This window comes from Ambystoma mexicanum, chromosome 6q, assembly GCF_040938575.1.
Source record: "Ambystoma mexicanum isolate Mex_15411 chromosome 6q, UKY_AmexF1_1, whole genome shotgun sequence".
In the NCBI taxonomy this organism is placed as follows: domain Eukaryota; kingdom Metazoa; phylum Chordata; class Amphibia; order Caudata; family Ambystomatidae; genus Ambystoma; species Ambystoma mexicanum.
In genome coordinates this window covers 949,903,413-949,929,861 of record NC_090937.1, presented here as the reverse complement: position 1 = coordinate 949,929,861, position 26,449 = coordinate 949,903,413, and positions in this window count along the sequence as shown.

Here is a 26,449-nt window from a genome sequence, read left to right as displayed (position 1 = left end):
TCTCCGCAGCAGGGGCCTCCCTCTGGAACAGCCTTCCTGCCTCCCTGAAACTTGAGGAGAACCATCTCCGGTTCCGGAAGCACCTCAAAACCTTCCTCTACGCTTCTGCCTTCTCTCTCCCTCTCCCCTGCTAAACCTGCTTAACTCCCCACTGAATTCTGCACTTAACCTGCATCTGGGCCACTCTCAGCGACCTCGGTCCAGGGCCCAGCCACTCTCCACTTGCACTGCCTCCCCTGGCCCCCCCTGCACCGTGGGACTGTCACTGTATCCCTACAGCCCCCTTCCCAGCACTTGCTCTGCACTTACCTCGCACTTGCCACCAGCTGGCCCTTTTTATTCATTATTTATTTTACGCTACTTACCTTGTACTGCACTTTCCCCCCCACCTCCTCCCCTTGCACTTTCTCCTTTTTCCCCTTACCTCGGCACTTGCGCGATCTGAATGACACCTGGCCTAGTAGGATCGTTTGTCTGTCTTTCCCTTGTTTCCCCCCCCCCCGCCTCGTCGCGCCTTGAAACACTTGTGTATAGGCGCGTTACAAATACCATATCATATCATATATCATATCATACTATTGCTGCTATGCACGGCTCAGATATTTGCTACTATGAACATTTCAAATACTTGCTACTATGTACTTTAAGTCCAAGCACTGTTACACTTTAATTATTGGTTTTAATATTGGTAGTTATATATGTGCCGCCTCATGAGAAGACTAATCAGTTAAATATGTGAAGCCCTAAACTGCTGCTCTGCTCCTAGCACCTTAGTGTGCAAGCTTAATTTCATGTTTGTGGTGAACACATGATTTGTTAGAATATTATTAATTTGTTGTGAACTGTATTAATATTCTGTAGTTACGGTATGCAAAACGTATTTTAGATTTTTATAGTGTCTCTTGCCTCTGTACTTTTTGGATAGTCGAGCCACTTGGACTTTGCGGTTGTGTATCTTACCAAATTGGAAAACAAAATGCTTTTTGTCTCAACATGTATTTTTTTTATATCATATTTTATTGATTTTGTAACAAACATACAACATACAAACACCTCCCCACCACCACCCCATAACCCGAGCAGGCTTTTTGCACCCAGCTTGTCGTGCCTCTTCATAGTCAATGACGTAACTGTGTAGGTCTTGCTATGTTTCCCATTACCCTCCCAGACACCCTCCTCTCACATGGATTAAGTTCTCAGTTCAGTCCCAATTCCCATTTCCCCCAGATCTTGGCAGTCTTAGTCAGGCATCCTCCTGCTGTATATATTCTGTGTTCCCTCGCAGCACAAAATGTCCATCTCGGCCGACCACTGTGCTAGGGTCGGGGAACTCTGGGGCTTCCCACTTTTGTGCAATGTCTCTTTTTATCAAGCCCATCGGTTTAGCTAGAAAAATACCCTCACATTTGTTTGAGATGTTTTTGTCTGGGACCCCTAGTAGCAATGTTGCAGGTTCTACTGCCACCGTGCGGCCCAGGATCCTTGTCAATGTTTGGCAGCATTGGGTCCAGAAGGTTTTAATCCGGGGGCATTCCCATAGGAGGTGGATAAAGGTGCCCTCCTCTCCCCGGTATCTCAGGCAGTTGGGATCTGTTGCTCGACCCCAGCCGAACAGAGCCACACAGGGATAATAAACCTGGTGGAGTATTTTCAGTTGCACCAATCGGATTTTAGTGTCTATTGCGATTTCTCGTGGGTGCATAAGGACTTGGATCCAGTCCTCAGGTTCCATGGTAGCAACATCCCTTTCCCACTTAGTTTTGAGGCTAGCCTGCTCCGGAGTAGCAAATGCATTCATGGCTTTGTATAGGAAGGATGTGATTTTCGTGGAGATGTATTGTGTGAGTAGGTTGCATTCCAGGGGCGTGCAGTCAGATGCATTGGTAAGTGCCTGCCGGTGACCATTGAGGGTGTGTGTCAGTTGTATATATCGATATCGCTCGGTCTCGGGAATTTCAAAGTTATGTTGGAGTGTCTCGAATGGGAGGATGGTCCTTTATGACCTCACCTACTGTGGTTATCCCAGCCTTTGACTAGAGTTTTTACATTTTTATTTTAATTTTAATTAAGTTTAATTTGTGTATACTTTTATTGTATGGCTCTACTGACATTCACCAAAATGTGTATTGATTTTAGGAAGATTGAAAGACTTTAACACCTCAATTTGATGCATATTGTTATAAAGGACCAAGAGGACGTGGCCCTTTCTGTCAGGGAGATATTTCTATAATTACGACATTGGGCAACTTTTGGAGCATTAAGCTCAAATAATATAACCAGTCTAAAGTTCCTGAGGGTCTCATAGTACTTCTACATACTGCCTAACAACATGCGTACACTGTAGCACTCTGTTGGGCAATTTTGGAGCACTAAGCTGAAATAATATAATAAGACCGAAGTTCATGATGGCCTCACAGTACTTCTACATAATGCTTTAAAACATTGGTGCATCACAGCAATTTATAAATCATTTTTTCTTTCCGAGCCATTGAATTGTCTTATATATATCTATTACTTGGATGCGGTAACGTCCATGTAGTTATGGTTAAGTTGGTGTTTCCACAGGAAGAGCAATTTTTGGGTGGCTTATAACTTCGGTCCCTCTAGACGAATACTCACCAAACTTTGCAATATAGGTATATGGCCCAGTCTGAATTCTATTGCAAAGTTTTGAGAGGTTTGGTCCAGGGGGGGCAAAGTTATAGGGGGGGTCCCAAAACTTTAGTTTTTTCCTGTAGATATAATGGGGAGAAACTTTGCGCACGGCTACAGCCTGAACCGCTGGACGGATTTACACCAAATTTGCGGCAGGAGCGGCGGCTTGGTCCCGAAAGCGTGCTTTTGCAAATTTGGTGTAAATATATCCAGTTGTTTTTTTAAAAATGACCAAAATGTAAGGCAAACAAATTAGTGATATCTGTGTTCGCTTCGCGGACGGACTTCCCTGTTCGCTCCGCAGACAGCACCCCGATTGGCCCATGGGCTTGCGTCATGTCCACGGACATGCGACGTGTTCACTGATTGGACGGCATGGGGCGTGGAGCGCGTCAGATTTTCTGTGGCACCCGCCATCTTGTATTCACCGTCGACCGCGTACAGCGCGGTGAAACTTGGATTCAAAATTGTATTTAGTGGAGTGTGTTGGTGTGTAAGTGTTTGGGGAGGGTGGGGGAGTATGAGATAGGTTCCATGTTTTTTTTTTATGTGCTATACGCTTTTGTTGTGTTCGATTTGTCCGCGGAGAACACGGCTGTTCTGACATTTTGTAAATAAACTAAATGGTGGGGTGTTCAGAGGACGGAGTATGTGTCGTTTTTGTTCGCAAGGAAGGTAAAATTGAGCTAAAAACACTTGCCGTGTATTTAAATGTTCGTAAATACACAAACTGGGGATGTCCTGAGGACGCTGTCCGTATTGTAATCTGTCAACTTGAATGTGTTCTAAGAACACTTGCGGTGTCCCGAAATGGTTGCAATTACACAAAATGGGGGTGTTCCGAGAATGTTGTTTGTATTGTTCGTTGTCAGGTTGAAAGTGTTCTACGAACCCTCCTTTTGTCCGATGATAGTACAATTTCCTTTGGGCCTCACCCGACTTTTTGTCCACTAAAGAAACAATAAATCAGGCTGGTGTGCGCCGACATTATGTGATAATCCTATGACTGGCGCTATTGACCTGGCTGACTTGCTTTTGCAACACTAAATCATATCTCCCGCCCCTAAGCCTGACATTATGAAAGCATTCATATTCCCGCCTCTCTCCGTGACGTTACAGGGTGCGTCATCAAACGCGCCCAGTCGTCTCCAGTCCTACGTGACTTTACACAGAACCCGGAAGACAACACACATTATGCCACAACACAGCACGCCACAATTCGGAATATGAAACTGTGATTTAAAAGCAAACAGCAAGATTGTAAATTTTGTAAAGTACATTTATTTGACATCAAATGTTTAGAGAATATTCAGCGATTTGCATTTGTCTTTGTTGTTGATCCGCAAAAGTTCATGTTGAGCCACGCGATGTTCCTTTGCGGTACAGAGGGTGTTAGCTCAGCTTAGAACACAGTGCGCCACAATTCGGAATATGAAACTGTGGTTTAAAAGTAAACCGTAGGATTTTACATTTGGTAAAGTACATTTATTTCATATGAAATGTTTATTGAATATTCAGCGATTTGCAATTGTCTCTGCTGTCGATCAGCAAAAGTTTATTTTAAGCGCTGTTCCTTTGTGGTATATAGGCTGTTGGTTTATGATAAAAGCAGTAAATGGTCGCACTGATAATCGGAAGGTTGCTCCAACAACGAGGCATTAGACTACCATAATGGTTGGTATGTTGCTTCTAGCCGCTAGTACTGCGTAAGGGCATATTGGTCCTTGGCGATTGTCCAATAAACTGGTGAGGGTCATGAAGTTGCTTACATGGAGCTGCACCTGGCAGTTGAAAAATCCGTCCGCTGGAGTCTGAAAATCGTGACATTGGCAAAATGGGGCAACATACCTGTTTTAAAAAACACAAATTAGTCTCACCAGCCGATCTTTATTAAAAATATTCATTTTATTTATTAGGGCGTGAAACTATTTGCTATTGAAGATAGTGCAACGGAGTATGTTAATAATAAAATAATAATATTTTTGCATTTATATAGCGCAAAGAACCGTCAGCTATCTCAGCGCTGCTTATTATTACCCACGGTGTGTGGTGCTCATTTATCGACCACGGAAGGATGAAAGGCTGAGTTTGGCCCTGTCTGGATTCGAACCTGTGTTAGCAAGCTGTGCACGGATGTCAAAGCGAGCGCTCTACTCGCTGTGCCACTTGACCGGCTACAGTAAAGTGGCACAGCGAGTAGAGCGCTAGACCGGCTACAGACCAGTTAAATTATTTCTTAACCCACTCTGTGTCGTCTGCCTTTTTCAGAGCACTCTAAAAGACAGGGGATCAATTCGGCGGTGATAGTGCGCAGTAGAAAACAATATGCCACATTGAACGAACAAGTACAACTTGACCGGGCTTTAATGCCACGCTATTGTTATTATATTCCGGTATAAAATAATCTAAAGGGTTACTTACATTATAATTGCATTTTCCATTGTCCAAGTGTAGTGCAGTCCCAAAATACGACTCTGCGTGTGCCAACGATCTTTCTCAAAGTGATATAATATACAAAAGTGGTTTCGTTTCAGAAATTTCATCTTTATCGTGTCTTACGTTTTTGCTACACTTCTTCAAAAGAAGTCTTTCAGCACAATCTCTGTCTGTCAAGGTAAAAAAAAATAGAACCTTATACTGGGAGTCGTGGGCCTCTCCGGGCCGCGAGAAAAAAATGGAAGCAGCTGACCTTCACTGTGAACGAGCATAAATGCTTACTTTGCAACATTCTGTGTAAAGCCATTTGTGAGAACTTGCTGTTTACACTACATCTTTGTATATTGTTTGCGTGCTAATAAAAATAGTTTGTTTAAGGGACGTTATGGTTCCAAGTAAAGCCGAAAAACCCCCTGAAATTTGCCAGTTATGGTAACCTAAGCAACCATAACTCGCGCCACCACCGTGCACTGCTAAGACTAACACCCAGGACATCAAAGATGACATCGCAAATGTCATTGATGATATCACATGTGCATTTACTTTTCATGAAATTTGTGTACTAGTGATTTTTATTATAATGTGGCAAAAAAAGTGTCAAGGATCATTGCAATAAATATCATACCGTAATTAGTGTTTTGAACGATGCATTGATATAAATAGCATTGTATTATGGGGTTCTATCTAGTATACTGAGCTACTAATGGAGAAACATTGCATTGTGTGCAGCGTACAAGATGAAAGTATAATATTTGTAATGTTAATATGTTGAATAATGAAATGATAATTGTCCTGAAATGTTCGAAAATAAACAAAATGGGGGTGTTCTGAGGACGTTCTTCGTATTGTGTGACTGCTTAGCTGTATGCAATGAGGGAATGGCACAGAGAGTAAAGTGGAAATGGTAGAAGGGGTGTCGAAGAGTTACGCGGTCCGCAGACACCGTGGCTGTCCGTGGACAGGGCGTGCTACATCGGGGTTTTCCAGCAAATCCAACATGGAGGGAAGACTGTATGGATTAGCCAATCATATGTCAAGGTTGAGGATTTGTGTGAAAGAGACTGTGTGTGGTGAAGATGGCAGAAGTAGAGAAAGTCAGGGTGTTGGTGCTTGGAGATATGTTTGTGCATGGTTTACAACAGTACGCTCGATGCAGGCATGTTGAAAAGAACTTTGATGTGAAAGGAGTGGAGGTGGTGTGGAGCACTGTACCTGATTGCAATGTACAGGGAATTTTACAAGTTTGTGAGGATATGGCCACGATGAACAGTCTGCATGTGGTAGTTTTGCAGTATGGTGCTTTCCATTTGGGCAACGTCAGTGCCCCTACTTTGTTGGCTGATTTGGAACGCTTGGTTCAAGCCGTAATGAAGATCCTTCCAAATGCAAATTTTTTCTGGAATACCACCTAGGGCAATATGGGACAATAGTTCAGTTTTTTGTCCTCAGCAAAACATTGCTAGGTGTGTCATCAACCGAGGCATGTGTGCCTTCATGCTTAGAGCTGGTATGTTCTTCTGTAATAATGAGAATATTGATGCCAGTAATACTGTTAATTTTAAAGAAGATGGCATCTCTTTATCTTTTACGGGAAATGCCTTTCTATTTTGAAATGTAAGGGTTGCTTTGGAGAAGGTTATGTGAAGATTTTAGGAGTAAAGTAAGAAAAAAAACAAGAAAAATACAAAATAACAGGTGTTTGTCAAGCATCTGTAAAAAAAAAACAGCTCTTTTTAGAGCCAACTTCAAAGGGGAAATGGGGCACACTATTTAAATTTACATTCACCATGCTCAGATTCTCGATATGTCCGCGGACATGGCGGTAGTCTGCGGACATCAAAATCACTACGTGGGGGTTCAGTATGTTCTATGTTACATGTATATGAAGTCGGGGATATTATGGTTAAGTTGTGCTACTAAAAACCTATGAAATTCAATAAAAAAACTTTGTTAAAGAGACGTTATGGTTAAGTTGCGCTACGAAAAACCTATGAAATTTAGTGAAAAAACTTTGTCAAAGGGACGTTATGGTTAAGTTTCGCTACTAAAAACCTATGAAATTAAGTAAAAAAACTTTGTTAAAGGGACGTTATGGTTAAGTTGCGCTACTAAAAACCTATGAAATTCAGTGAAAAAACTTTTTTAAAGGGACGTTATGGTTCAAAGTAAAACCGAAAAAATCATTTGTGATGTCATTTTTGATGTCCTGGGTGTTAGTGTTAGAAGTGCACGGTGGAGCGAGTTAAGGTTGCTTATCTTACCATAACTGCCGAATTTCAGGGGTTTTTCGGTTTTACTTTGAACCATAACGTCCCTTTAACAAAGTTTTTTCACTGAATTTCATAGGTTTTTAGTAGCGCAACTTAACCATAACGTCCCTTTAACAACGTTTTTTTACTTAATTTCATAGGTTTTACATGGCCACGGTAGTTATGGTTAAGTTGGTGTTTCCATAGGAAGACCACTTTTTGGGCGGCTTATAACTCTCCCTGGACGAATCCTCACCAAACTTTGCAAAAAAAGAATTTGGGTCACTCTGAATTGTTTTGCAAAGTCTGGTGAGGATTCGTCCAGGGGGGGCAAAGTTATAGGGGGGGTCCCAAAACTTTTTTTATTTATTTTATTTCCCGTAGACATAATGGGAAAAAACTTTGCTCATGCCTACAGCCCAAACCGCTGGACGGATTTACACCAAATTTGCGGCAGGAGCGGTGGCTTGGTCCCGAAAGCGTGCTTTGCTTTATTTGGTGTAAATCCGTCCAGTAGTTTTAAAAAAAATGACAAAAATGTAAGTGAAACAAAATTAGTGATATCTGTGTTCGCTTCGCGGACAACCTTCACTATTCGCTCCGCGGACAGGACGGGGATTGGGCAAGCAGCTTGAGTGATGTCCGCGGACATCTGACGTGCTCTCTTATTGGATGCGGTGAAAGCGTGCAGTGCGTCTGGCTTCAGAGACGCCCGCCATCTTTGTACCTCGCCGCCTGCACAGTAAGTCTTGTGTCTGTCTCCTGTTCCTCCCACCCCGCTCATGCCCCGTGTGTCCTTCTTGTCCCCCCCACCACCACTCATGCTCCGTGTCTCCCCTGTTCCTCCAGCCCCCCGCTCACATCATCGGCACACGGTGGCCAGCGGAGGGCCGAGGAGCAGGATCTGCCGCCTGCACACGAACACTGTGTATCTCTATCCCTCCACCCCACCCCCGCTCATGTTCCGTGTGTCTCTCTCCCTCCCCCACACCCCGCTCATGCCCCATGTGTCTCTGTCCCCTTCCCCCACCCCGATCATGCCCGTGTGTCTCTCTCCCCTTACTCCACCCCCCGCTCATGCCCCGTGTGTCTCTCTCCCTCCCCCCACCCCCGCTCATGCCCCGTGTGTCTCTCTCCCTCCACCACACCCCCGCTGATGCCCCGTGTGTCTCTCTCCCCTTCCCCCCACCCCCCGCTCATGCCCCATGTGTCTCTCTCCCTTTCTCCCACCCCCGCTCATGCCCTGTGTGTCTCTCTCCCTCCCCCCCACGCCTGCTCATGCCCCGTGTGTCTCTCTCCCTCCCCCCACCCCCTGATCATGCCCCGTGTGTCTCTCTCCCCTTCCTCCCACCCCCCGCTCATGCCCTGTGTGTCTCTCTCCCTCCCCCCACCCCTGCTCATGCCCTGTGTGTCTCTTTCCCTCCTCCCACCCCCGCTCATGCCCCGTATGTCTCTCCCCCTCCCGCCCATCCCCCGCTCATGCCCTGTGTCTCTCTCTCCTCCTCCCCACCCCCCTCAAGCCCCGTGTGTCTCTCTAACTCCCCCCACCCCTGCTCATGCCCCGTGTGTCTCTCTCCCTCCCCCCAACCCCCGCTCATGCCCCGTGTGTCTCTCTCGCCTTCCCCCCACCCTCGCTCATGCCCCGTGTGTCTCTCTCCCTCCCCCCAACCCCCGCTCATGACCCGTGTGTCTCTCCCCCTCCTGCCTACCCCCCGATCATGCCCCGTGTGTCTCTCTCCCCTTTCCCCCACCCCAGCTCATGCCCCGTGTGTCTTTCTCCCCTTCCCCCCACCCCCCGCTCATGCCCCACGTGTCTCTCTCCCACCCCCCACCCCCGCTCATGCCCCGTGTGTCTCTCTCCCTCCCCTCCACCCGCTCATGCCCTGTGTCTCTCTCCCCTTCCCCCACCACCCGCTCGTGCCCCGTGTATCTCTCTGCCACCCCCACACCCCCGCTCATGCCCCGTGTGTCTCTCTCCCTCCCCTCCACCCGTGCTCATGCCCTGTGTCTCTCTCCCCTTCCTCCCACCCCCCGTTCATGCCTCGTGTGTCTCTCTCCCTCCCGCCCACCCCCGCTCTTGCCCTGTGTGTCTCTCCCCCTCCCGCCCACCCCCGCTCTTGCCCTGTGTGTCTTTCCCCCTCCCACCCCCGCTCATGCCCCATGTGTCTCTCCCCCTCCCGCCCACCCCTCGCTCATGCCCCGTGTGTTTCTTCCCCTCCCGCCCAACCCTCCGCTCATGCCCCGTGTGTCTCTCTCCCTCCCACCCCCCGCTCATGCCCCATGTGTCTCTCTCCCTCCCGGCCACCCCCCGCTCATGCCTCGTGTGTCTCTCTCCCTCCCCCCACCCCCCGCTCATGCCCCGTGTGTCTCTCTCCCTCCCCCCACCCCCGCTCATGCCCCGTGTGTCTCTCTCCCCTGCCCCCCACACCCACGCTCATACCCTGTGTCTGTCTTCTGTTCCCCCCGCTCATGCCCGTGTCTGTTTCCTGTTCTCCCCACCCCCCGCTCATGCCCCGTATCTGTCTCCTGTTCCCCTCATGTGCCTTGTCTGTCTCCTGTTCTCCCCACCCCCCGCTCATGCCCCGTGTCTGTGTCCTGTTCCCCCCAGCCCCCGCTCATGCCCCGTGTCTATCTCCTGTTGCCCCCCACCCCCCGCTCATGCCCCATGTCTGTCCCCTGTTCCCCCCACCCGCTCATGCCCCATGTCTGTCTCCTGTTCCCCCCACCCACTCATGCCCCATGTCTCTCACTTGTTGCCCCCCACCCCCCCACTCATGCCCTGTGTCTGTCTCCTGTTCTCCCCACCCACCGCTCATGCCCCGTGTCTGTCTCCTGTTCCTCCCACCCCCCGTTCCTACTCCGTGTCTGTCTCCTGTTGCTCCCCACCCCCCTCTCTCATGTCCCGTGTCTGTTCTCCCCACCCCCCGCTCATGCCCCGTGTCTCTTTTTCCCCCCACCCCCCGCTCATGCCCCGTGTCTGTCTCCTGTTCCCCCCACCCCTCGCTCATGCCCCGTGTCTGTCTCCTGTTCCCCCCACCCCCCACTCATGCCCCGTGTCTCTCCTGTTGCCCCCCACCCCCCACTCATGCCCCATGTCTGTCTCCTGTTGCCCCTCATGCCCCGTGTCTGTCTCCTGTTCTCCCCACCCCCCGCTCATGCTCCGTGTCTGTCTCCTGTTCCCCCCACCCACCGCTCATGCCCGTGTCTGTCTCCTGTTGCCCCCACCCCCCGCTTCTGCCCCGTGTCTGTCTCCTGTTGCCCCCCACCACCCGCTCATGCCCCATGTCTGTCTCCTGTTCTCCCCACCCCCGCTCATGCCCTGTATCTGTCTCCTGTTCTCCCCACCCCCCGCTCATGACCCGTATCTGTCTCCTGTTGCCCCCCACACCCTCCACTCATGCCCCGTGTCTGTCTCCTGTACCCCCCGACCCCCTGCTCATGCCCCGTGTCTCTCTCCTGTTGCCCCCCCGCTCATGCCCCATGTCTGTCTCCTGTTCCCCCCACCCGCTCATGCCCTGTGTCTGTCTCCTGTTGCCCCCCACCCCCCTGCTCATGCCCTGTGTCTGTTCTCCCCACCCCCCTCTCATGTCCCGTGTCTCTTTTTCCCCCACCCCCTGCTCATGCCCCGTGTCTGTCTCCTGTTCTCCCCACCCCCCGCTCATGCTCCGTGTCTGTCTCCTGTTCCCCCCACCCCCCGCTCACGCCCCGTGTCTGTCTCCTGTTGCCCCCCACCCCCGCTCATGCCCCGTGTCTGTCTCCTGTTGCCCCTACCCGCTGCTCATGCCCTGTGTCTGTTTCCTGTTGCCCCCCACCCCCCGCTCATGCCCCGTGTCTGTCTCTGTTGTTCCCGCACCCCCCGCTCATGCCCCGTGTCTGTCTCCTGTTCCCCCCACCCCCCGCACATGCCCCGTGTCTCTCTCCTGTTGCCCCCCACCCCCCATTCATGCCCCGTGTCTGTCTCCTGTACCCCCCCACCCCCCCGCTCATGCCCCGTGTCTCTCTCCTGTTGCCCCTCACCTCCTGCTCATGCTCCGTGTCTGTCTCCTGCACCCCCCACCCCTTGATCATGCCCCGTGTCTCTCTCCTGTTGCCCCCCACCCCCCGCTCATGCCCTGTGTCTGTCTTCTGTCCGTCCCACCCCCGCTCATGCCCCGTGTCTGTCTCCTGTTCTCCCCACCCCCGCTCATGCCCCGTATCTGTCTCCTGTTCCCCCATCCCCCACTCATGCCCAGTGTGTGTCTCCTGTTCTCCCTACCTCCCCGCTCATGCCCCGTGTCTGTCTCCTGTTGTCCCCACCCCCCGCTCATGCCCGTGTCTCTCTCTTGTTGGCCCCACCCCCCGTTCATGCCCTGTGTCTGTCTCCTGTTTCCCCCACCCATGCCCTGTGTCTGTCTCCTGTATCCCCCCACTCCGCGCTCATGCCCAATGTCTCTCTCCTGTTGCTCCCCACCCCCCGCTCATGCCCCATGTCTGTCTCCTGTTGCCACCCACCCCCCGCTCATGCCCCGTGTCTGTCTCCTGTTGTCCCCACCCCCCGCTCTTGCCCGTGTCTCTCTCTTGTTGGCCCCACCCCCCGTTCATGCCCCGTGTCTGTCTCCTGTTGCCCCCCACCCCCCACTCATGCCCCGTGTCTCCCTCGTGTTCCCCCCACCCCCCGCTCATGCCCCATGTTTCCCTCGTGTTACCCCCAGCCCCCTGCTCATGCCCCGTGTCTCCCTCGTGTTCCCCCAACACCCGCTCATGCCCCTTGTCTCTTTCCTTCCCCCCCACCCCCGCTCATGTCCCGTGTGTGCCCTGTACCCCCCCGCTCATGCCCCGTGTCTCCCTCGTGATCCTCCTCACCCCCGCTCATTCCCCGTGTCTCCCTCATGTTCCTCCCCACCCGCTGCTCATGCCCCGTGTCTCTCTCATGTTCCCCCACCACCGCTCATGCCCCGTGTTTCCTTCCTTCCCCCCACCCCCTGCTCATGCCCCGTTTGTACCCTGTTCCCTCTCACCCCCCGCTCATGCCCATGTGTCTCCCCTGTTCCCCTCCACCCCCCGCTCATGCCCTGTTGTGTTCTTTATACACCCCGCCTTCCCTTTCCATGGTGGCCATCTTTTTGTTTTTTTTACCACCCGGCATTCCCACTTTGAGGAAATAAGATGTTAGTGGTCTTCATCTATTGAAAAGGATGTTATGGTGACGTTGCACTAATAAAAAAACTTTTAAATTTAGTAAAAAAAATGTTACAGGGACGTTATGGTTAAGTTGCACTAATAAAAACCTATGAAATTCAATGAAAAAACTTTGTTAATGGGACGTTATGGTTAAGTTGCGCTACTAAAAACCTATGAAATTCAGTAAAACAACTTTGTTAAAGGGACGTTATGGTTAAGTTGCGCTGCTAAAAACCTATGCAATTCAGTAAACAACTTTGCTAAAGGTGCGTTACGGTTCCAAGTAAAACCGAAAACCCCCTGAAATTCACCAGTTATGGTAAGTTAAACAACCATAACTCTCGCCACCACTGTGAACTGCTAAGTCTAACACCCAGGACATCAAAGATGACATCACAAATGTCATTGATGACATCACTGATGACATCACATGTATGGCTCACTCTTTTTTCTTTTGCTGACATATCTAGGCCACATGGTTTTCTTCAGTGACAGTCAGCAAATAAAAATTGAAAAGGTACTATATTTGTAGAGTTATACCTCAAGTGTGTTCTTAAAGTAATTCCCTTAAGGGTCCAGTCACATCATTTGAAACATATACATAAGGGAAGACCTAGGCTTGAAAGACAGCAATGGTTTCTGTGCATGAAGATAATCAGTAGGGTTATTAGCTCTTTCTAATAGTTTGTTTCTTTTTAATTACTGTACTTTCCCTGTATATATTCATATGTGTATACATTGTACTCACACTACTTTCTTTAGGGTGCAGTCACATCATGTGATACATATACATAGGGTAAGTAGCACCTTTGAAACATAGCAATCATTTCTCTGCATAAAGGTAATCAGTTAAGTTATGAACATTTTCTGCTACTACTGCTGCTTTTTTGCTTACTTCACTTTCCCTGTATATACTCATATTTGTATGTGTTATTGTCTCTTTGTGTTTTGTCTGTAATAATGCAATTATGTAGTAAGTAGGTTTTATTAGCTACTTACTACATGTTTCACAGAACGCAAAACTGTAATAAGGAAGTAGTTATCATTTCAGTATTCAATATGGCAAAATTATGAATATTGCACCTCCATCATGTATGCTGCACACAATGCCTATGTTTATACATGAGTAGAATTTCATAATAGAATGCTATTTATCTCAATGCATTGTTTAATGCACTAAGTAGCTCATGATATTTATTCCAATGATCCTTGACACTTTTTTGTCAACATTATAATAAGAAATCATTGGACAGCCTTTTCATGAAAAGTAAACGCACCAGTGATGTCATCAGTAATGTCATCAATGACATTTGTGATGTCATCTTTGATGTCCTGAGTGTTAGTCTTAGCAGTGCACAGTCATAACTTGTGAATTTCAGGGGTTTTCCGGTTTTACTTGGAACCGTAACGTTCCTTTAGCAAAGTATTATTACTGAATTTCATAGGTTTTTAGTAGCACAACTTAACGATAATGTCCCTTTAACAACGTTTTTTTACTGAATTTCATAGGTTTTTAGTAGCGCAACTTAACCATAACGTCCCTTTAACAATGTTTTTTTACTGAATTTCATAGGTTTTTAGTAGCACAACTTACCATAATATCCCTGACTTTATATACATGTAACATAGAACATACTGAACCCCCTACTTCTGAATTTGCTGTCTGCGGACTCTTTGTATGTCCGCGGACAGACGCGGACAACAGCAACACTACCCAAAAACTCAGGGGGTCTCTTAAATTGTTATATCATGCCATATGAACACTGCACAAGTTCACAAACCGGCACACATACACATTATATGTAGTAATAAATAAGAAGTGTAACCTATATATGTAGCACATCAACCATTCATTTAAATACCATATGTACTAAAAGGGAATATACCAAAAGAAGAAAGATAGGCTTCCAAAGTAATTACCTCACAGAAACTGCACAACTAGGGGCAACAGCAGAGCTACAAACCAGTAAGAACACAATTTACCAGAAGCTAGTAAGTGTACTTCATTTTTTTTATATATTTGTAAAATTGCTGTATTAGATACAAAAATAGTGATATAATTTTCTTTTCTCACAGAAATGTCCAGTACTTTGGAGTGGCTTGAGGAGAATTTCCCACGTGGGGAAATTTCTGAAGATAGTGAGCCTAATGGTAGACACTTCTCTATATAAACCAATTAATACGTATTACTTTATATACACTATACACTTAACATATATATATATACATATATATATATGTATATTTGTACAGACCATACAAACGTTGAAAATAGTACACCAAAAGATATATTGGATAAGACTCTCCAGTGCATGGAAGAAAACATGGACATGCTCATGACACATTTCAACAATTTGAAAAACTTTGTGGAGGATCACTTGAAAGAAAAAAGTAGATACCATTGTCCCAAATGTACCTGTCCCCCTCTCCATATCCCAGTCAATTATCACCCAAACCCTCTCCATGAACAAAAACATTTTGATGAGACTTCCATCCCTTCATCTCCTCTTATCAATCCTCTTGAAACCCCCAATTCTGCTTCCCCTTCTCTTTCATAAATTTTAAATCTATATATAATAAAGCAAAATTATTATATGTGTCCTAATTCAGTTCTTGTTTTTGATTTTTTTTGTCCGGGATGTCCGTAATCAAACGGAAATGGGGGCATCCTAAGGACACTCTACCTGTCCGTACTTTTCGCAGGCAAGTTGAAACTGTTCTAAGAACACACGAGGTGTCCGGAATGTCCACGATCAACCAAAATGGAGGTGTTCTAAGAACATTATGCCTGTCCGTAATGTTCGCAAGCAAGTCGAAACTGTTCTAAGAACACACTCGGTGTCCGGGATGTCCGCATTTAACCAAGATGCAGGTGTCCTAAGAACACTATACCTGTCCGTATTGTTTGCATGCAAGTTGAAATTGTTCTAAGAACACACTTGGTGTCCGGGATGTCCAATTAACCAAAATGTAGGTGTTCTAAGGACACTATACCTGTCCATACTGCCCAAAGAACATCTACGCACATGGGCACCACACCGTACGTTCTCTGAACATGGAGCCTGTCTGTTAGTGTTTGCGTCGCTTGTGTGGCACTTTTAATTAATTGAGCATGTGTCCTGAATTACAGACACTGTCCGGGTCCCCGAACATTTTAAAAGTACCTTTTCGGGCAATCCATATTATTTTATACTAAAAATGCACCATAGTACATGTCCCAGACAATAACCCTGACTTTCTACATATTTTTTAGAACTTTTTGATCACTTTTGGGGTGTTCGTCCTGTCCTGGGACAGCACGGGTGTCCGTGAACCGTGCACCAACACCCCTATAAAAGGCCACACCCCAGACATCATCCTCATTGTGTTTCTGGCTACCGTACAGAACACAGTGCATTTTGCTGCCAATTTTCCAAATTTTCTTCTGAAAGGGCCTGAAGAGGGGAACAGGCATGAGGATGCAGAGGAGGATGAAGAGGATGATGAGGATGAGGTAGTGGAAGTCCCTACTACCAGCACTCGCCGTGAGTCTTGGGTGTGGTGGCTATTTACCATTCATGGTAACGTATCCAAGGCGCGTGCGAACAAAGTCACCTGCAATGAGTGCAAAATGGTACTAAGTCACCGGAGGCTTGGTTCGTACAACTTTGGTAAGACTACTATTAATAAACACCTAAGGTTGTTCCACGGTGGGGCTGTTTGCAAGGTTGTACCTTGCAACAAGCGTAGTAGGTTGAGTTCCTCTACTTCATCCTGTGTTTATGCTCCTCTCACCACAAGAGACACTCCTGTGGAAGAGAGCATCCCTTCAGCTGCCTCACAGGCCATTCACAATGCTGATGACCCTTACCTTTCAAGGGTCACAGTTTTGTGTATGTACTGTGATGCAGTACTCTGCAGGGAGGAGAGACTTCGAAGTGCTTTTGAGACTCTGGTCACAGAGCACGAGAAGACCTGCTCACTACCTAGGTAAGGCCCAACATACATCTTCCTCTCTCCTCCCTCCCTTTCCTATCCCTGTGGTTGGTGTTCCCCCTTACCCTCCTTTCCCCCCCTCTCCTAGTGTGTCGTGTGTAAAAAAACAAAAACAAATAAAAAACAACAAAAATTAAAAAAGGCTCTTTTCAGAGCCGCCTTTTAAAGTAAAAAAATAGAAGTGGGAAATAAATTGAGCAGGCTCATGTGTATTTATTTTTAGAAGTCAGCGGACAGTTCGCGAACATCAAACAATTTGGGGTGCTGCCCTATCAAAATTACTGCACTTTTCTCTGGGAGGAAGTGAGGGGTCTAAAAAGAGCCTTTTGTGGTGTTTTTCTGTATTTGAAAAACTTGAAAAAATCAACACCTACTGGTAAAAAGCTGTCTGAAATTCCACAAAAGGATGCAATGTATTTTGTACATTTCTCAGAAAAATCTGATTACCAGCATAAGTAAGATGGATTCCATCTCTACAAAAAATGTTTGTGCTACGAAACATAATATTTTCATTGTGAAAAGAGGACATGCCAACATCTCTTAGAAAGGCACAAACAGCCTTATTGACATGGTGCCTCGCTTTCTCCATTTGTGGACCAAATGAAGAAGAACGCAGCCACATTTGTCTCTGCGCAATTCGAAAAAATATTACTTTGGAATTTGGAAACATATCCATGACCTTCCCAAGTCCTTCTTTCATCGCACATTGAAAAGAAATTCCTGACACATGTCCCAAACTGTTCCCTCCTCAATTAATTATAATTATGTCTGGATGATGCTCTGTCTGCAAACTAGCACAGAGAGGTAGCAAGTCTAGCCACTTCATTCCGCGTACTCCATGCCAGTGCACTTCCACATGAGGGAATCCAAGATCTGCAGCTACTCCACAGCATTGTACATGCAGCTCCAACCAATGTATCCATGAGTCTCCAAAAATCCAGACAATCTGTTTTCTGAAACACATAGCCATAGCTAACTGTTCTTCTCTCAGGAAAAAGACCTTCTGACAAACTGTCTTCTTACACAACACACCCACCAAACTTTACTGACCAATCAATTCCTCTGCTCATTCTTATTTGCATGCCTCTCCACCCCAAAATCCCTGTATGTAATATGAGGCGTCTGCGGACTTCCGTTATGTCCGTGGACATATCGTAACCTAGACAGACTTCTACCATTTTCACTTCACTCTCTGTGCCATTCCGTCATTGGATACAGCTAAACAGTCACACAACCATCCACCAATAACATCCAAGATCTCTACATCTTACTGCATCATCAGAGTTCAGCACTTCAAATGCACTGTAGATTACTCTGAGTACAAGTCTCATATCATTGGAAAGCACCTACTACATTAACTACTGTACAAGTCTCCAAGATTTCTACTTGCAGCTGCATGCATATCCATATGCATGAATACAAACTACAGGTATGCATATTTTCTGCACAGTACATGTACCACTCTTATGAATGCATATAAACAGAGTAACTGCCACTTAATCTGGATAACCTATAAAATGAACTTACTGTTATGTTTCCCATCTGCTATAATCAACTGTCACTTCCAAACCTGTCTGCTATCTAAACAAATGTTTACACACACAGCTATCTAAAAAATTATAATATTAGAAGATGGGAGAAATAACAGTATAATTGTAGAAAAACACTAAGAAGTGTATTATAAAATTACACACAGCCAGGATAAGGTCATGCACCTTCATACACTCATACAGATAGACACTAACATTGAAAAACTCCCAACTGCAATAACACTACTACCTGTAAATCACATCCTTCTGATTTATTACCCACACCTTCACAAATGCATACATTCCATGCTTTTCTCTACAGTATCTGCCATTTACCTTATAATAAATTGCAAAATAAGTATATCGTTATTTCTTCTGTCTCCTAACATCCAATAGCACAGCCTTAAGAAACCAAGCGAGTTCCATACACTTCCTATTCTATGCATTTGCAAAGCATGTTGAACTAATATATTTTAAATAAAACATAAAGACTGCACATAGTCAAAGGAAACTGCATAATATAAACACACAAAATTACTAACTTCTTTCCTTTACAATTACAGTGAAGACCACTCTCCTGAAAAGCAGCAGAATCTGAAGTAAAAACAACAACTCAGAAGAAACCTAATCATTCCACACAAAAAAAGTAAGTACAATACTACCATAATATTCTTGCTGTTACTCAAACACACTGTGCGGTTGATTCATGGAATTTGTGCACCAAAAAAACAGATTAGTGCACCATTCTGCCCACAAATCCCCATTTTTTAAACAGGGATTTGTAGGCAAAATGCCACACAAATCCCTGTGTTTTAGCGCACAAATGACATAACTCAGCTACTAGAATGTTAGTATTGCAGAATAAAGAACTGTTTTAATTCTATAACATTAGATTTACTATTTGTGCTTTTCCTCACCACTAGCTTACTTTGTACTGTAATCTGAACCCCACTATAATAACACACAAATAGAAGAATAGCCTTCCCAACTAGTTGTAGCTACCCAATACACAATCACACACCATCACATACATCTCTTCCATCATACTCAGACACTCATGCACACTTGGATCGCAGAACAACCCAACCTATACCTTCTTTATTTTTTTCAACAGACACCAAAGAATGCCTACCAAAAAGCAAGTCCGTAGAAAACAACTTAGAAGTAGAGCAAATGAAAAAAGAAGTATCCAAAATAAGCATCCATCTCTAGCAGAATGTGCACGAAAAGTTCAAACAAAACAGCTAATACAGTCATTTAGCAAAACAAAACATGCTTCAAATACAGAAACTTTGCCTCCTCTATCACAATGTAAAATGAAACAGAAAACGATTTTCAAGAATTCAGCTACCACTACTGCTAAAACTGTTCCTATAAATCTTGATATAATGGCAAGTAAGCAAACCAAACATTTGTTTTTAGCAAAAATGTTCCGCCACAGAGTCCTTCAAAATCTTATTAAAACAGGAGAGAAATCATACACAACCCTTAATACCTACTGTAGAAAATTAATATTAGAAGCTTTGATAGACAGTGCAGTCCTTCTCAAAAGAAAATTATTTATTTTAGTGTTAAAAATAATGAAACCACCAACAAAACTAATTACTACAGTACGAAAAAGACTTCTCAATAAATGGAATGTCAACAAAAATAACTTCTTAAATATCTGTGGAGGTAAATGAAGTCACACCACAAACACAGAACCATATTTTAATGAAGAAGCATACAAACAAAAGCAAACAAATACAATTGCTATACATAGCAGTGGACGAGGTTATGAAAAAATTAATAATACCATAATGGAACAAGAAATACTGCTTACAAAAATATCCCTGAAAACTCAGAATTACCTCTCCATTCAACTGGACCAAAACATCCAGTATACAAATGGTCATGCACGCCAATGTGTAACATTCCCAAAAAATCTTTCAAATCTTTACGTAATTCCTAATCAGTATGTGAAAGGCAAAGAAACTGCTGCAAAATATGGATACCTGTCCAGTGCGTAAATACACAGGGCTACAAGGACATTCATTAGCCTGCATTTCAAGACGAATTTGCAAAAGCACCTTCCATCATATCAAAATGATATCAACACATCATCCAACTAAAAGAAATCTAGTCTATAAACTGTACAATGCTAAAAGTCCTGCATTAGCACTAGCCAATTTAAATAACAATCTTCAACATGGTACAGTCAAAGAACTTCTTGAAGAAATTGACCATATCCAGAAAAAAAATATTTTGGAAGTGAAAGCCACTTAGAAAAAACAATACCTTTACAACAAACTAGCAACAATTGTACACATGGCAACCTTATATTACACACATACAAAAATGAAATACTAACATTTAAAAGTACATCTGCTGAAATACCAAACCATGTGTGTGTATGTTGCCGCAGAACTTTTTAAAACACTAACACAAAATCTATAGACATAACATACAAAATAGACTACAATGAAGATTCTAAATGGTTGGAATTAGCTCCATACCTTATAGCAGAAATCAAATACGAAATAACTGACCCTTTAATACTTTGCAGTTACTGCACTACAAAACTTGACAACAACCAAACTCCTTCACTTGCTATCACAAATAATAATAATTATTCCCACTAGCAAAACCCCTGCAACAACTCAATGTATATGAGAGCATCATAATTCAAACAGTACACCCATTTCAAGCAATAATATGTCTTCAATCAAAAACAGCAAAATTACCTCCCTCTAAATTGGTGAAAGGCATTTGTGGCAAAGTAGTTTATTTACCATCAGATCTGAAAGAAAATGTGCACACTCTAAGAGTGCAGCGTCCAAAAGAACAATTTTTAATTATCTTAGTAAATGGTGTACCAACAAAAGACAAAACATTTTGGCAACAACTCGATGTCTTACATAAAGATAGACACGCCTTGCAATATCTAAAAGACAATAATGAGTACTACAAAGAAATACATATTGAAGAAAACTTAAGGGGAACAACTGAAATTATTCAAGAGTCACGAGAAACTGGTCAATTTGAACTTCTGGATCCAGCTGCAGTATCCAATATTTTAGACCATCATACAATTCATCCATTGCTCTCTAAAGACATCATAGATTATGCACTAGAAACATACCAAATGCGACAAACCAAAGGATCACCAATGAGCATATGGGAAAAAAGTATAGAAGCACATGCTTTTCCTCTACTATTTCCTACTGGCAAAAGAGGCAGGTACGATGATAGAACCACTCAGATAACAGCATCAGAATACTGCTTGTTACGAATGTATTCTGAAGTTCCCAGATTTAGACAAAATGTGGTATACATATTCCACCTACTCTTTGAAAGTGAACTAGCAACTCTATGTTACGGAGTTGCACACATATTGAAATCAGGAATCCACTTTCAAAATATGTCAGCTATGCAATTAATAAAAAAAGTGTAAGAAAAAGATGAGGTTTTACAATCAAGCATTACAAAACTGTTAGCAAACATGCGTGGTATGAAAGAGTACTGGTTCCGACGTCATGGAGATGTACATTGCATAAGAAACCTTGACCCACCCACTTGGTTTGTTACCTTAACTTGTGGAGAATATGCATGGGAAGATTTACATGATGTCCCACGGTTATCAAACAAAACTAAATTTTGCAAATAGGTCCTGAAATGCCGGCTAATGAATGTCCTTGTAGTCCTGTGTATTTGCGCACTGGGCAGGTATCCATATTTTGCAGCACTTTTATTTTGATTTTGTCTTTGCCTTTCATGTACTGATTGAGGAACTGTCGTAAAGATTTGAAAGATTTTTTGGGAATGTTACACATTGAAGTTCATGGCCATTTGTATACTGGATGTTCTGGTTCAGTCGAATGGAGAGGTCATTCTGAGCTTTCTGGGGATATTATTGTAAGCAGTATTTCTTGTTCCATTATGGTATTGTTATTTTTTTCATAACCTTGTCCACTGCTATGTATTGCAATTGTGTTTGTTTGGTTTTGTTTGTATGCTTCTTCATTAAAATATGTTTCTGTGCTCGTGGTGTGACTCCCTTCACCTCCACAGATATTTAAGAAGTTATTTTTGTTGACATTCCGTTTATTGAGAAGCTTTTTTGTAATTTAGTGGTTAGTTTTGTTAGTGCTTTCATTACACTAAAATGAATAACTTTCTTTTGAGAAGGATTGCACTGTCTATCAAAGCTTTGAAGATTACTTTTATACGGTAGGTTATGAAGGGTTGTGGATGATTTGTCTCCTGTTTTTATAAGATTCTGAAGGACTCTGTGGTGAAACATTTTTGCTAAAATACTTTTTTTGATATGGATCCTTGCTAGTATATCAAGATTTATAGGAGCAGTTTTAGCAGTAGTGGTAGCTGAATTCTTGTTAATCATTTTCTGTTTTGTTTTACATTTTGATAGAGGAGGCAAAGTGTATGTACTGGAAGCTTGCTATGTTTCGCTAAATGACTGTATTAGCTGTTTTGTTTGAACTTTTTGTACAAACTCTGGTAGAGATGGATGCTTATTTTGGATACTTTTATTTTGATTTGCTCTACTTCTGCGTCACTTTCTACGGACTTGCTTTTTGGTAGGCATTCTTTGGGGTCTGTTGAAAAAAAAAAGAAGGTATGGGTTGGGCCGTTCTGCAATGTATGTGTGCTGTGTGCATGAGTGTCTGAGTATGATGGGAAAGATGTATGTGGTGGCATGTGATTGTGCATTGGGCAACTGCAATTAGTTGGGAAGGCTATTCCTCTATTTGTGTGTTACTAAACTGTGTCAGATGAGAGTAGAAAGTGAGCTAGTGGTGAGGAGAAGCATTAATAGTAAACCTAATGGTAAAACATGAACACAGTTCTTTGTTTTGTAATACTAACATTCTACGGGTTGAGTATGTTATTTGTGTTCCAAAAAAACAGGGATTTGTGTGCCATTCTGCCTGCTAATCCCTTTTTAATAAATGGGGATTTGTGGGCAGAATGGTTCAGAAATCTCAGTTTTTTTTGGTGCGCAAATTACATCAATGAGCCACACAGTGTGTTTGAGGAACAGTAAGAATATTAAGGTAGTATTGTATTTACTCTTTTATTGTGGAATGAGCAGGTTTCTTCAGATATGTTCTTTGTAATTCAGATGCTGCTGATTTTCAGGAGTGTAGTCTTCACTGCAATTGTAAAAGAAAGAAGTTAGTAATTTTGTGTTTTTATAGCACTGATGTTAATGTAGACGTTGAATGATATGTTTTTGTAGTAGTATTCTTGTTTGATATCTGAACATAGTGTATTCATGCATTTCATTTGACTATGTGCAGCCTTTATATTTTATTTACAATATGTTAGTTCAACATGCTTTGCAAGTGAGTAGAATTTTAAGTGATTGAAATTCACTTGGTTTTTTAAAGGTGTGTTGTAGATAGCAGACATGTTTGGAAGTGACAGTTGATTATAGTAGATGGGAAAATTTCAATAAGTTCATTTTATAGGTTATGCAGGTTTAGTGGCATTACTTTATTTATATGCATTCATACGAGTTGTACATGTAATAACATGCCAACATGTTGTAGCAGCTGGGAGGGAGATTCTCTCCAAGCAATCGTGTGAGCTGAATTTCCCCATTAGAATGCATTGGGATTAGAAATATTTTATGAGGGAGGCAGTACAAAACAGCAACATTTTTGCTAATGAAATCGGAAGTCTCCCACCTAAATCGGGAGGGTTGGCATGTATGCATGTACTGTGAATACAATATCGGGAACATTTATTTTTCCCATAGGATTGCATTGGAACTAGCATTAATTTAGATGGGAGATAGTAAAAAATAGTGTGATTTTTCAATGAAAAATCAGGAGTCTCGCGCCTAAATTGGGAGGCATGGCATGTATGTATAGGTTATGCAGGTTTAGTGGCATTACTCTGTTTATATGGATTCATAAGAGTTGTACATGTACTGTGAATAAAATATGCATACCTGTAGTTTGTATTCATGCATGTGGATGTGAATGCAGCTGTAAGTAGATCTTGGAGACTTGTAGAGTAGTTTTTGTAGTAGGTGCTTTTCAATGATATGAGACTTGTACTCAGATTGATCCACAGTACATTTGAAGTGCGGAACTCTGATGATGGAGTTAGATGTAGAGGTCTTGGATGTGATTGGTGGATGGTTGTGTGATTGCTTAGCTGTATCCAATGAGGGAATGGCACCGAGAGTGATGTGGAAAGGGTAGAAGGGCTGGAATGAGATACGCGCCGCACGGACAACGCGGCTCTTCGCGGATAGGGCGTGCCACATCAGGGGTTTTCCAGCAAATCCAGTATGGAGAGAGGACTGTAGGGATCAGCCAATCAGATGTTGATGTTGTGGATTTGTGTAGAAAGAAACTGTGTGTAGTGAAGATGGCAGAGGTGGAGAAAGCCAGGGTGTTGGTGCTCGGAGATATCTTTGTGCATGCTTTACAGCAGTATGCTCAATGTAGGCATATGGCAAACAATTTCGAAGTTAAAGGAGTGGAGGTGGTGTGGAGCGCTGTGCCTGATTGGAATGTAGAGTGAATTCTACAAGTTTGTGAAGATATGGGCAGGATGAACAGTCCCTATCTGGTAGTTTTGCACTATGGTGTTTTCTATTTGGGCTATGTCAGTGCCCTTATTTTGTTGGCAGATTTGGAACAGTTGGTTCAAACAGTAATGAACATCCTTCCAAATGCGCAAGTAATTTTTTCTGGATTACTACCTATGGCAATATGGGACAATAGTTCAGTTTTTTGCTAGGTGTGCAGTCAACCGAGGCATGTCTGCTTTCATGCTTGGTATGTTTTTCTGTAATAATGCGAATATTGATTTGAGTAATGCTGTTTATTTTGAAGAAGATGGCATTTCCTTATCTTTTTTGGGAAATGCCATGCTGTTTTGGAATGTAAGGGGTGCTTTGGAGAAAGTTATGTGAAGATTTTAGTAGTAAAGTAAGAAGAAAAAAACCCCCAAAAAATACAAAATAACAGGTGTCTGTCAGGCATCTGCAAAAAATAAAAAAAATAGCTCTTTTCAGAGCCAACCTCAAAGGGGAAATGGGGCACACTATTTGAATTTACATTCACCACGCTGAGATTTTCGATATGTCCGCGGACATGGCGGTAGTCCGCGTCCAGCGTGTATTACATACGGGGATTCTGGGGTGGAGAGGCATGCAAATGAGAATGAGCGGAGCTAGAGATTGGTCAGTAAAGTTTACTGGGTGTGTTGTGTAAAGAGAAATTTTGTCAGAACGTCTTTTTCCTGAGAGTAGAACAGATAGCTATGGCTGGGTGTTTCTGAAAACAGATTATCTGGATTTTGGGAGACTCATGGATACATTGGTTGGAGGTGCATGCCGAACGTTGTGGAGTAGCTGCAGATCTTAGATTCCTTCATGTGGAAGTGCACTGCCATGGAGTGCGTGGAATGAAGTGGCTGGACTTGGTACCTCTCTGTGCTACATTAGAGACAGAGCATCATCCAGACATAGACATAATTATAATTAATTGTGGAGGGAACAGTGCACAGTGGTGGCGTGAGTTATGGTTGCTTAGCTTACCATAATTGGCGAATTTTAGGGGTTTTTCGGTTTTACTTGGAACCATAACGTCCCTTTAACAAAGTTTTTTACTGAATTTCATAGGTTTTTAGTAGTGCAATTTAACCATAACATCCCTATAACTAAGTTTTTTTTACTAAACATATATATATATATATATATATATATATATATATATATATATATATATATATATATATATTCAATAACAAAAAATGTTGTTAAAGGGACATTATGTTTAAGTTGCACCACTAAAAAACCTGTGAAAATCAATGGAAAAACGTTACATCAACGTTATGGTTACAGGTAAAACACAAAACAAACCCGTATTTTGACACTTATGGTAAGCTAAGCAACCATAACTCATGCCACCAGTGTACACTGCTAAAACTAACACCCAGGACATCAAAGATGAAATCACAAATGTAATTGATGACATCATTGATGACATCATATATCTGTTGGAATGACTGGGCGAGTGAGCACCCCAGCCATTCCTTCCTTTATGGCTGCCGACACAATGCGTACGGTACATGTTCCAGACCCTGCCGAACCTGCCACTGCTGCACTGTCCTGCGATACACCATGGCGGCTTCCCCAAAAAATGTTGATGCACAGCACGCTTCCCTCCAGTCAACCACCGGCTGCATCCAAACTTCTCCGACACCACGCCGTTCCACGATCCAATGACACTTCTGTCCGCGAAACTAACAGGGAAATGGGTCAGCGGAGTGGACCCAGTTATCACACATTTTTTGGGACATCTATTTCAGTGTTTTGTAACAAATGTACCCATCTGATTTCCACCGAACACACAAAAGCACACTTTCTGGCCCAAGCCCCGCTCCTGGCACAAATTTTGGGAAAATCCATCCAGCTGTTTGACC